The sequence below is a fragment of the Amblyomma americanum genome, chromosome 2, assembly GCF_052857255.1.
Source record: "Amblyomma americanum isolate KBUSLIRL-KWMA chromosome 2, ASM5285725v1, whole genome shotgun sequence".
Classification (NCBI taxonomy): domain Eukaryota; kingdom Metazoa; phylum Arthropoda; class Arachnida; order Ixodida; family Ixodidae; genus Amblyomma; species Amblyomma americanum.
The window spans coordinates 39,643,538-39,656,105 of record NC_135498.1 but is presented as its reverse complement, the minus strand read 5'-3'; the positions used below and the strand labels follow the sequence as shown (position 1 = coordinate 39,656,105).

At 47.3% G+C, this 12,568-nt stretch overlaps 1 protein-coding gene across 3 annotated transcripts in view; it reads left to right on the top strand.

Moving 5' to 3' along the window:
• Positions 1-12,568, top strand: part of LOC144121054 (cationic amino acid transporter 4-like) — a 96,693-nt gene that overhangs the window by 49,350 nt on the left and 34,775 nt on the right. Inside the window, exon 1 of one of the 3 annotated variants that reach the window (XM_077653980.1) lies at positions 10,852-10,984. The exons of the other annotated variants lie outside the window; for them this stretch is intronic. The gene's annotated coding sequence lies outside the window, so the exon portion shown is untranslated. Of the gene's footprint in view, positions 1-10,851; positions 10,985-12,568 lie in introns of those variants that run through there. 3 annotated transcript variants of the gene reach the window in all.

Below are 12,568 nucleotides of genomic sequence, written 5' to 3'. Positions count from 1 at the left end.
GTGTGTGCTTTACAGCAGACAGTGGTTCGAGACTCTGTCGCATTCGTAATTCAGAGCACGTAAAAGAACAGCAAATATTTTATTTCTAAACCTGATACACTTCCACTGTCTACCTGTGAAATGAGCACTCATGTAAAAAGCGTCTTTATTAGGGCAACAGATGGTGGACCAAGCATCTGTCAAGCAGTCACGTGACGGATTTATTATCATTTTCATTCTCGGCGCGCCTCATACCATGCAATGAATGAATGAATGAACAAACGAATAAATGAAATAATTAAAGAATGCACGAACTCACGCACAAGCTCATGCACGAACGAAGGAAGAAATTCATGAATGAATGAATGAATGAATGAATGAATGAATGAATGAATGAATGAATGAATGAATGAATAATGGCGTTGGAGATATATGCAAACTACGGGATGCTTGACGATAATATTAAATGAGATTGCTGACTTTGAATTTATCATGCATATATTTACGACACGTACTTTACAACATCACATAATTCACAGACCGATACTTTACCATCTCTCTCTCAAGCCGCCGCGGTGGCTCAGTGGTTATGGCGCTCGGCTGCTGACCCGAAAGACGCGGGTTCGATCTCGGCCGCGGCGGTCGATGGAGGTGAAATTCTGGACGCCCGTGTACTGTGCGACGCCAGTGAACGTCAAAGAACCCCAGGTGGTCGAAATTTCTGGAGTCCTTCACTACCGTGTCCCTCATAGCCTGAGTCGCTTTGGGACGTTAACCCCCTCTAAAACATAAACTTACCATCCCTCCCTTTTTCAATATGCTTCCACCATAATTACTTTTGTTTTCCTTTTTTCTTTGCCCTGGTATTTTCATTTCTCTGTGTAAAATATTCAGCAGAAGCAGCCAATAAAAAAGCCCACATTGAGGGTTTCCAGCTAGTTACCAGTCAAGCCGGTTTGGTGCATGGGCGCACAATTTCTCCTCTCATTTCAGAAAGAAAAGAAAAGGTTGTAATGAACAAGGACGCCAATCGAAATAATTTGACAATGAACACCTGTCTATAGTGTGCACGTTCCCTAAACGACAGGAATTACATGATCATAGCGCGGAGCTTCATCATGAAGTAAAGCTGAGCCATTCATTGGGCACAGACTGCGGATGTCTCCAGCAAGGAATGATCCGTGCGTGGGAAGATTATGTTGAAATTTTAGAGCGCGAGCACCTCTCCAATTGTACCAACGTCGAGAAGGAATCTTGTCTTGTCCCGTGCTCCGAACCAAGGCCAGTTACTCGGTTGAGGTCGAGTTAGTTCGAACCAGAGTCGAGAAAGCAGCAGCCAATGGGAGGAAGCTCGGGTAAGTTCGGCGGAGCGTCGTGCCTGCTGTATGGCCAATGGGAGGCAGGTGGCAGGCGGCGGTTAAATTAATGATTGGTCGCGACAGGTTTCTCGGGAAGAGCAACACTTTCCACACAATCTCTACCGGTGGCTGTGACAGAAGCAGCCACACCTGCCGGGGCAGTGGCGTAAAGTATCTGTTACGGGTCCAATTGGACTTATTTTTGGAAATGTGGCGGAGAGTTTGAAGGATGCTTCACTCCCGCCACCGGTTGGCCCGGTATTGCACTGCCTCCGGGATCGGCCTTGTCTGTACTATCCTGTCTTTCTATCCCATCTTTCAACTCTCCTACTATCTGCACGTGGTAGCGATTGTGGCCCGGCTTGAGCCAGTGGGCAGGCCTGTGAAATTTCCCTTTCTTTCTTCCTGGCAACAACAGACAGACAGTCGCTTAACCGCTGCGAAACTGGTAGTGGTATGAGGACTCGCCGCGATCTCTGAATGTTAAGTAAAGAATGGTAAATTCTGCAGATGTAGGCATTAACCCGCTAAAGCTATCGTGTCGTACCCTTAAAGCGGAGCTCGAGTGTCTCCTTCAGTTGAAAAATGAACACCTGCATTCGCACGTCGACTCGCTTTAACTACGTTAAACTCTTATCCCTTTTTTTTTCGAACATTCGATCGCGCTTTACGTTCTAATGTCACCATGCGGGAGACATCGCTCGGCTTGCTGCATTGCTTTCTTAAATGTTTTTTAATGGCAACAGTGTCTACCATGTCATCTCCGACTTAACACTTTAATCTCATATAATGCCGCTGAGATAACTCGATATACTGACTACGGCGCTACTTTTCATGACTGAAACCCCACGAGCTGACACGTTGCAGGTCGGCTGATACGACGCCATTTCAGGGAAAGCAGTAGGGAGTCGGCAGCTGTTCGGGAGAGGGAAATGGAGAGTGACAGTGAGGGTGTACGCGCCGGAAACTATCCATCAAGCAAAACCATGTATATGTAGTTGGGGTGTGCAATGTGCGGTTCTCCCCGCCATCTAATGTCGACGTCGAGAGAATGGTAAGCTTGGTCGTGCTGTAATCGCTGGTGCTCTTTTTCAAATCTTGTTAACCAATCTGGAGTCTATACATATTCCCGTCCTCTGTAAAGACCTTCTCTTCTCGTCTTATATGTTCCCCTCTTCCGCCTTCTTTCTTACATATGGAAAGAGAAGCTTTAAAGCTACGTTCTTTTCTAAAGACGATTGCCAAGCATTTTGTCGACGGGAAGGCAGTCGAAACTTTGGAAATGCTCAGCGTAGAAAAGCATACGTCACGCAGTGTCGAACCTCAGTTGAGAATATATTCAGGCCAGCTGCTTGCGTGTACGAAACTAGAATAAGAGTATTAAATAAAATGCGTGCTCTTTGAGCTAGCGCCAGCAGCTGTAGCCGTTGCTTAGCGATAATGGCCTTCAAATGCTGAATGCCAGTTTCGCAGACTCGATCCACGCTGCGGCGTTCGCCGCGCATCTCGTTTTCTGCGTTTAGTTCGGCGTTTCATTTGACGTTTTATTGTCCACTTAATAATAATTGGTTTTTGGGGGAAAGGAAATGGCGCAGTATCTGTCTCATATATCGTTGGACACCTGAACCGTGCCGTTAGGGAAGGGATAAGAGAGGGAGCGAAAGAAGAAAGGAAGAATTAGGTGCCGTAGTGGAGGGCTCCGGAATAATTTCGACCACCTGGGGATCTTTAACGTGCACTGCCGCCGCTGCGTTTTTATGGAGGAAAACCGCTAAGGCGCCCGTGTGCTGTGCGATGTCAGTGCACGTTAAAGATCCCCACTTGTAATTTCATTTCCGTTTCGCAAATCACTCAGCGTTCCTTAAACTTCACCGATTTGCATTAGCATTCGGCGTTTTTGCCGAGCGAAATACATAACGCTCGTGTTGTGAACTTTCGGTGGATGTGAAAGAACTGCAGGCGTGCCTCGTAACCCATACTGGCTGCATTGGTACGTGAAAACTTGCTAGCCTAACCTAACCTAACCTGAGCTACTAAAAGTGACATTAAATGTAGATAGCGCTGACCTCTGCTGTATCTGGTCTTCAAACTGGCAAGTGTGAACTTCGCGATGTATGAAAATTGCTTTGCTCTGTTACTGAGTGCTTTTTGAGGGCCTGCGGGACATTTGTCAGTTTCGAACGCTGAACTCAGTGACTCTGCATTCCGCTGACGGATGTTTAATTCTCATCAATGTTCCCTCTATCCGCAGTGAATGCGTCGGAACTAAAATGAACTGCCTGTTATGAGGGCGTTGCTGAACATTTCGTTCAAGCACTAAAGCTGTTGTGCCTAGATAGCCAATGTTGCGCACTAAGCCACGGTCACCGAGCGTGATATGGGGTTTAAAATCCTGCCTTGCATGCAGTCCAGCACAGTTTAAAAGGGAACGAGCCGAACCGTAGCTTGTCTCGCATTGCTCACCCACTCGCCAGGCTAGCACAAGGAGCGCTCATGGTGAAGCTCGGTGCAGATCACCCTTGACCTTGATGTTGCGACTGTACTGTACCAAGACACCGCTTTCGGTCGGCTTTCTCGTGTGCTAGGTCGGACTGTTTATTAAGCCAAAGTGGTTTGTGCTGAGAGTTACTGCGCAAGCGTGGAGGAGGTCCTGAGGACGCACTTCCGAAGTTACTGTGAAGTCCCTGCGGGCAGCCGCACTGACCTGACCTGTGGTGTGCTCCCAACCTAAATATACGACACGAATTTATCGTTAAGATCACCTCCACCAGCCGAGATGAGTAGATTGAAAGTCAAAGGCTTGTTTTTGCGTGTGCTGTGCATCAGCCATAGCCATGTAGTTCCAGTTGATTGCCCAAGTTCGTCACTCCATCTACCTCCCGATCGGTCTTCTTGTTCACGATTTCCTTCTCTTGGTGTCCACTATGACCAGCTGTTGTCCGTTTTGCGCGCCACCTGTCTTACCAGTGTTCACATTTTTTCAACTTCTGAAATATTCCCCACTAGCGTTCGCTGTCTGTGAAAGCATATACGTACGAAGTGGTAGGCAATAGACGTTTTTAACATACCGGATACGTACTAGCGTAGACATATACTGGTTTACCGTATCCCTCCTGCGCATGCGCAGTGTCTCCCCCTGACCCCAACAATGCCACTGCACAGGAGGGGTCCGGTAAACTGGTATACGTCTACGCTAGTACGTTTCCGGTATGCTAAAAACGTCTAATATATCCGCGACGGCATTCAATATTTCATGCCACGCGCAGAAGCGCTATTCCGTCGTGCAAACGATTTTACGGCTTGGATAGAGAGAGAGAAAGAGAGATAGAGAGAGATATATAAAAGTTTCTTTTAAATTCCGGGGAGAGATTGCCGCGCTCGTGTGCAAGATGGCATGCGCAGCAGCAGCTCTCTGCACAGTACCCGCTTTCCTCGTAGCACGGCCTCAGAACTTGCAGCTGCGCGGGAATCGTGACGCAGCAACCCGCGTAGCTTTGTGCGTGGTGTTAGCGGCACAGATCGCGAGGCTGAACCAGAACATCGGTGTTTTCGGCTGTACCCAAAGGGAAACGAAAACAAGTGGGCGTTTCCGCTTTCCTTGTACGCACGCGAAGCGGCATGTATTTTGGCATTGGATTTCTGGCAATGAAAATAAACCAGCGCACGTGTTCCTGGAGTGTTCCAAATTTCTTGCTTTTTACTGCTCACGTTTCCCTGAAAGTATTGTGGTATCATGCTATTGCTTTGCGCCTGCACGAGAAGCATTCGTCCAGACTGGCTCATATGGGATTATGGTGGCAACCATTCTGAACTCTGCAGCTAAATTTAGTAGACTTCTTAATAGTAAAAGACACTGTCGTCGTGAGATGACGTAATTGAGGGCGTCATTTACCCCAGGAACAGCCTCTCACAAATATATTGTAGTAACGTTTTCTAGCACATGTAACCAGTCTACGTTAAGCTGCTGTTTGAGCCTGTTCGTTCCTTCCGTCCGGATACCGGACATCACGGAAATGGCGCAGTCGACAGGATCGTCAGGATTTCTATTCTAAAAAACAACTATTGCTTGTGAGATTTCCAGGATGTATAATTTCCTCATGCAAGTCTAAAAACAACCAAGTTAGGAGCGCCCTCGTTTTGGCTTCAGACTTTCCACGGGAATGTCATTGTGCATATTTGCTGGGTTGGCTCAAGTTCTGGGGCCACACTGTACTGTTCTCCCAGTGTACATCGCTAATACGTATCTTTACCACTGAGATTGTTTCTTTAATGCGAGAGCATTATGGGGGTAATAGAGGCGAAAACTGTCCGGCGACATCGGCATCTTTGTGAAGTCTCCACCTGCTCGGTGGCGCTTAGGGGAATTTGCCTTTATGTGCCACCTGTCAACCGTCCTCCTTTCCCTCTGCACTTCTCTCTCCCCTCTAGGGAGGAGGAGGGTGCGAGGTGGTAGAGGAGACCGTCGTCATCGTGTTCAATTGTCACGCGGTTCCTGAACCGGTGTTCACCGGTTCCCGCGACGCTTAATTTAAGTTGTGCAAGGCGGGAGCGTCACTGCCCCAAGCCCCGCGTGTTGTCTGGTGACGCTGTCCAGGTGGGGGCGCGTTAGATAACGGCCCGCACTCGTCTTCTTAAGCGCCCTTGCCCACTGCCAATCTTAGCCTGAGCCGGGAGGTCGCTTCGTGTCTGTATATAGTGTCACTTGCAGTACGCTAGTCCTTGACACGACTCCGGCAAGAATGTCCGAATGTCCGTCACACACTTAGACGTCCTTCCCTGTCGGTTATCTGATCGCAGTCTTCTTGCACTGCCCTAATCACTGCGGGCTGTTTCGCAACAGCTATCACGCCGCTGATAAGGGAAGGGACACTCATATTTCCACCGTTATTGCAGCGTTTCTGCGGCTTTATGTTGTTGCTGTTGTTGATTCAGGGTCTCCACCTGCAGTGTCTTGCGCCCTTGGGTTACTGGGAATCCTTCCAGAGCCTCCTTGGGCTTTCCGAGACTTGCCTGTAGCCCCTTTTCAAAATTTTAAGCTAGGGTCGCAGGCTATTTGCTTTGTTGCAAAGCTGTCCGTACAATGAAACGGTGCATGCGTTGGCGCTGTCTTAGCGTATCGTGGCCGAAAATTTGCCCATTCAGTTGATGGTCTACTAGGATGTCATCCAGGTGCCAGACTAGTGGGCACACTGTCCTACTGAAACATTGCTTTTTACCGGCTCATCGAGATCTAAGGAAACATGACCGTCCGTATGATAGGAAAAATATGCACGCTCTCAATGTTTTCCGTGTGGCTTCAATGTCTTTTCTGTGTAGGTTCCACATGGATTTCTACATGGTATGCGTGACGTCATATGAAGTCCGTCTGAATATGGAATTTTCCGTAGGCATTGTCCGTAGTACCCCCACATAATCTATATCTTCCTTATATTTCCCGTATGTGCCATACTGATAACATGCGAAATTATGGGAAACACCGAAGGGAACGTTTCACCAGGGTCATAGTGGCTCCTGGCTGACATTCCCTGGCGTGCCCTGCGTGGTTTGTATTAAGTTGCAGGTGGGCTTTCTAGCAGGTGCTCTAATAAGTATGGTGCGTTGCAGGGTTGAGGGGAAGAAGGGGGTGGGGGTAGTTGTCGCTATAGGTATCACATCTTCGGCATAGGGTGGGTGGCCGATTTTTTGTAGTAGTTTCGTTTACGTGGGAATCTTGGGACCACCTCGAAACACGGCGCATTGAAGAAAAGTGGCCTGTTCTACTATTTCTCCAAGAATAAGTTCGTGATCGCCGTACTTTGCACGCCACATCCTAAACGCAATGGCCTAAGAGGCGTGTGCCCACGGGAGGGATCCGAAGGTATGCTTTAGACTTGCTTTGTTTGTCGGCCTCGACGATGGGAGGGGTGATATCGTACGATGCTGTTCCATTAGTTGGTACATGTAACCTGCAGCTAATATAACTTCCGGTTAAACTGACAATTAAGAGTGGTTGGATGACTCAAAATTTGCTTTCTTTGGCGGACGAAACTGCGCATGGGCATTTTTCGCGCTCCTTTATTGGCATGGCATGGCGGAAAGTGTATACGCAACATGAAGAACACAGCGCGAACAAATCAACAAATAAGGCGGAGTGTAGCAGGTGTTCTAATGTGACGCATGCCGTACTAATAAATCAAGCGTGTATTGCAACTTCTCTGACGTTTCGTGCCGGACTCGTTGCCTACGAAAGGTGTCATCGCGCAGTTTCATCGCTTGTGAGGCTTTCGTATCCGGCCCATCGCTTCGACGGTTGTAACATTTTCCGAGAACTTCGACATTCACTCATCGCTGTGAACAGAACGTTGAAGAAAAAAATTAAAGGTGCGCTTAAGTCACCTTACGTGCGGAAATGCGAAAGCATTTCGAGTTCTGTTGCCTCCTCTGCTAGTTAGTAATGTAATTATTCATTGATATTAAATCATTAATCACAAATAATAGCTGATACATTAGTTTTAAACATTAAGAATTGATATTTAGTTTCCTTAATTATTAAACAGTTACATTCATTATTATTTTATTGGTCGTTCAATTCTGGTCGCATCACTAGTAATTCACCAATTTCATGAATTACTCAACGTAACTAGCGAAATTAATTGCCGTATTATTTATTTAATCATTTTATTTATTAAATCGGTCATTTAAGCTTTCTATTCAATCATTAGTAATCATTACAAACCATAAATACACTATTGCTAGATGATCTGATTAATGTGGGCCAAGAGAAAAGCCTTTGTTATAAGATTTTTGACCGGGACTCTGCGTACATTGAGCTGATAACGAGTTTAACCACTGTGTCTTCTCGTGAAGGCAAATATTTTGTTCTCTTTTAAACGTGAAAAGCAAATCTGGCCACAAATTTATCGCCAGAGCAACAGATTTGTAGTCGAGATGTGCAAAGTTCGATTGCAGCCTCTTTTCTTCGAAAATTTGTAACTGTTTGAGGCTTGAATTTGCGAGTACAGCCCGGGTCTCTACGAGACGTCACCTGAAAGCAGGTCCACGTTGCCTGCTTGAATTTTAGGCTTAACTTCGTGAAATAGTTTTCTTTGCTTGATCGTAAGCCCCTGACTTACCGCGCTGTATACTTATGCCTAGAATACGGAATTCTAGATAAGTGCATGCGTTCCCGCTTTATAGCCTTCATCAAAAGTGAACCTATTCACGGGCCGTTCGGCATGAGTTTCAGTAGCCTGTTGATGGCATTTTTCTTTTTTTCAGGTGCGGTTTTTAGCCTTCTTAGTAATAAGATTCCTGCCCAGTTCATTCCACTAAAACGACCTTTCAGTTGGGACTTTACGTCACAGATTTTAAATTGCCCGAATTTTCCGGCCGTTTCATGTGAGTTGAAAGAAGGGCGACAGCCTTTGTTCTGCGAAGATTTTGTATAATTCGCTTGAGGTTTAGTTAAATAGTAATATCGCAGACTTAGACGAAGTGCAAATCTCAGGCGAGTGCTTTCAACCTGACTCTCCGTTGCTCGTGCCTTTATTTCTTCGTTTAGTTTTAGTTTTCTAAAGTGCAGAGCGAAGAGACTTCTTCGGATTAATACAACGCCGTTCAACCAAACTTCCAATATGAGCGCGGCAGTATATCGATGTCCCGATTCTCAGCGGCAATCTCACTCGACAAATGCAGGGCGAAGACAGCGGGCGGGTCGTAGCGGAATGTGCTACGCGAGAAAAGCGCACTTCTGAATAACTGGGGCATTCGGGAGGCGCTGCTTTCTCTTCCCCGTTTTTTTTTTTTCGTTCTATTTAGCCCGCCTCACCTAAACGACTTCATTAAGTTCTGAAAGAGACCGCGAACCTAACAATGGCAAAAAAATAAACGGAAAAGTTTGCATCTGACGAGACAATATGGCGCTGACGTTGACGGCTTGTTTGAACTGGTTCCCGTTTTATTACCCACCAATCTGCTCCTTTTGTGCTATTTATGATCACAGCTGCATAAGGCAGTTTCATTGAGGACAGCACCGTCGCCGTCGTAGTATGTCGAAGTCGAAAAATTCCCCTTCGTCGATTTGACCACTGAGCATATGCTCTAAAGGCGTCCTAAAGAGCGGGCACTTTGAACGTATCTTGTGTAATCATGCCTCTGTCTTGTGTGGTCATGCATCTTGTGTCATCGTGCATTTCGTATGATCATTCACTTTGTGTGATCGCGTTATTTTATGTGGTTTAACGTACCGAAGTGACTCAGGCTAAGAGGGGCGCCGTAGTGGAGGGCTCCCGATAATTTCGATCACCTGGGGTTCTCGTGCACTCACATTGCACAATACACGGGCCTCTGCCATTTGGTCTATACCGATATGCGACCGCCGCATCCGGGATCATATTCTCATCTTTCGGGAGAGAAGCCGAACACTATAACCACTCAGCCGCCGCGGCGGCTCTCGTGTGATCGTGCATTTCGTGTGATTGTGCATTTCATGGGATTGTGCGTTTTGTGGGATCGCGCGTTCTGTGTGAAAGTGCGTCCAGTGTGATCGCGCGTTCTGTGTGATCGTTCCGTGTGCGTCCTGTGGTGGTGGTGGTTGTTGCTATGAAGGGGGGGAAGGGGATACTGGTCACGACGTATGTTGGCCCCTTGGTCATCACTCTTTGGGTGTGAACATACATCTTCCGTGGCTGAACGTCTTGTGTGTGAAAGTGCCTCGTTAGGTTGAGAAGAGGGGGAAGGCAATTGTTGCGTGAAGTCAGCTTCTCGCTCACAAGACGGGGAAAAGTCTGGGTGTGTTTTTAAACCCCAAGATTCCGTTGCTTCGGATGCTAATCGTTATCTTTCATGCTGTGGCCCCGGTCCATCTGTTGCACCCATGCCAATTAACTGTGTTATTCGGCGTTGATATGAGGACCGAGGTCAGAGTACAAAGCGGGAAGTGCGAAGAACCGAGGACACTGACCGCGAACGCGTAGACGTTGAAAACGGATGTTAAAATTGCACCCCTGTAGCCAGCCTATTTTGGTGCGCACGTGCCGAACACGAAGGGACAGTTGGGCGGCGCAAAACCTGTGTTCCCGCCAAGAGCTCGAAGCGCTCGTTCACGTGTACGAAGAAGCGATCAATCCGCCATTGTCGCAACACAGCTGGCTTAATTTCTATCGCAGAGCTCGGCTGTGCGGCTGGAGCAGAGTGCTTTGAAAGTCTCTTTCGTTTCCTCCCATGCGTTGTTGGCGCTTTCAGGTGTAACGGCAACCATTTAGAGAGGGAGAGAAAAAAGAGAAGAGGTGTTCGAAAGTTTGAAGCTCAAGGCAGCGTAGGCACACCTGCTGGCCTTTCTACTGTTCTCTACATTTTAATTTATTTTATTTCTCCTTCTTTTTGAGGGAAGCTTCTCCACCGACCCTGAAAACAAAAAAAGAAACAAAAAGCAAAGGGCTTTTTACACAGCAGTGTACAGTGTGTGACTGCTGTTGAATAGCATCCTGCCTCGAAATCCCCTCGCAAAAGCACCCGCAGGGAATCGCCTGTCTTTTGATACTGGAAATCTGCCTGAGGGAAGGTGCAACAGAACCTCACTCGACGTCGACAATAGTGCCAGTGTTGGTGTCTCTAGTCGACTTGCAGATCGCCACGTTGGCGTTCGTCTTTCTTACACCGAACAAGAGGTAATTCTTCTTACTACTCTAACGTGCGAAGGGCGGAGGCATCGTGGCGTAAATTGGTTTTCGGTTTTTGAGGAAAGGAAATGGCGCAGTATCTGTCTCACATCTCGGCGGACACCTGAAGTGCGCCGTAAGGGAAGGAAGGAGGGAGTGAAAGAATATAGGAAGAAAGAAGTGCCGTAGTGGAGGGCTCCGGAATAATTTCGACCACCTGGGGATATTTAACGTGCAGTGACACCGCACAGCACACGAGTGCCTTTACGGTTCACCTCCATCGAAACACGGCCGCCACGGTCGATGCGTCCATCGGTCGTTTAGGTGCAGGAATGAAATGGTGATCGGGGGGGGGGGGGGGGGGGGCATGAAATTCGAACAGAATTCCTACTGGAACGCAGATGAACTCTCTACCTGCTTTCTAATTGTTTGTAAGTGTGATGTATAAACAACGAAGAGATGGGGCCCTTTCTGCTTTATTAACGGGTTCGTGTATCCTTCTGCCGTATGCCTACGTGGATTATGTGAAGTTTAATGCGTAGATGCAGCGCCTAGGCTATTAGACAGCATTTAACGGAAGTTCGGAATCATTTCGACCATTTTGGCTTCTGTGACGTGAGCGGATATCGCATAGCATATGAGCGTTTTTACATATTGCCACCAAAATCCGGACGCCGTGGGTCGAGATGTTATCCCCATGATCTACTGCTCTGGCCCAGAACGCCTTATTTAGAGAGCCACCGAGGCGGATGGTCTGCCTACGTTTAATTCGAACTTCAGGGTATAGTGAAAGGCCCAGTGAGGATCGTATGATCGAAATGCTTTTTTTTTACAGTAGCAGTAAGAATCACAAGTGGCAGAAATACAGCGCAGAAATGCTTGGGACAGGAAAGAAATTAATGGAGCTGTATATCTTACTGAGGAATAACAGCAGTCATGCGAACGTTTTTAGCGTCGTTTTTATGTTTTTCAATTTCATGTTGCTATCCCATTGCAAGCTGCTTGCAACGTGTTCTATTCACCATCGGAGATGAAAACTACTGAAACATGAGTCGCAAACCGCGTTTTTTTTAAATTTAAACTCCCTTACATGTTGGCTTGTCATGACGCTTCATTTCAAAACAGTCAGTTGTCGTTCATAAAGTTTGCGCAGAGAGGTATCCGTTGTTGGACCAAAGTATACGTTATGAAAAAGAAAAATTCAGTGTGTAATTGTCGAAATAAAGTTTAACCAAGCAATTCACTGTAAAGTCACAGCCCGTTCTAGGAAGGCTCGTATATTAGTGGCATAACCGCGCTCGGTTATCGGCCAGCCCCTGGGATGCTGGATGTGCCGCCACCTTCACCTGCTTTTCTGAAGCTGGACCACGCGATTGGTCTCCTTGGCTGCTTTCGCGGCTTGAGGAGCTGCCATACGCAATCAGCCGCTTCACTTCCTGCTTTTCTTTTTCGTGCGGAGCGGCGCGCTGTGAATCCATCGCTGCTTTCGCTGCTTTACACGCCGTAGCACTCTTCCTCTGTTCGGCCTTAGCAAAGCGTTCGGCTGAAGTGGCCGCCTTCTCACCTTTGTGTGCGGCTACATTGAGCTGCCAT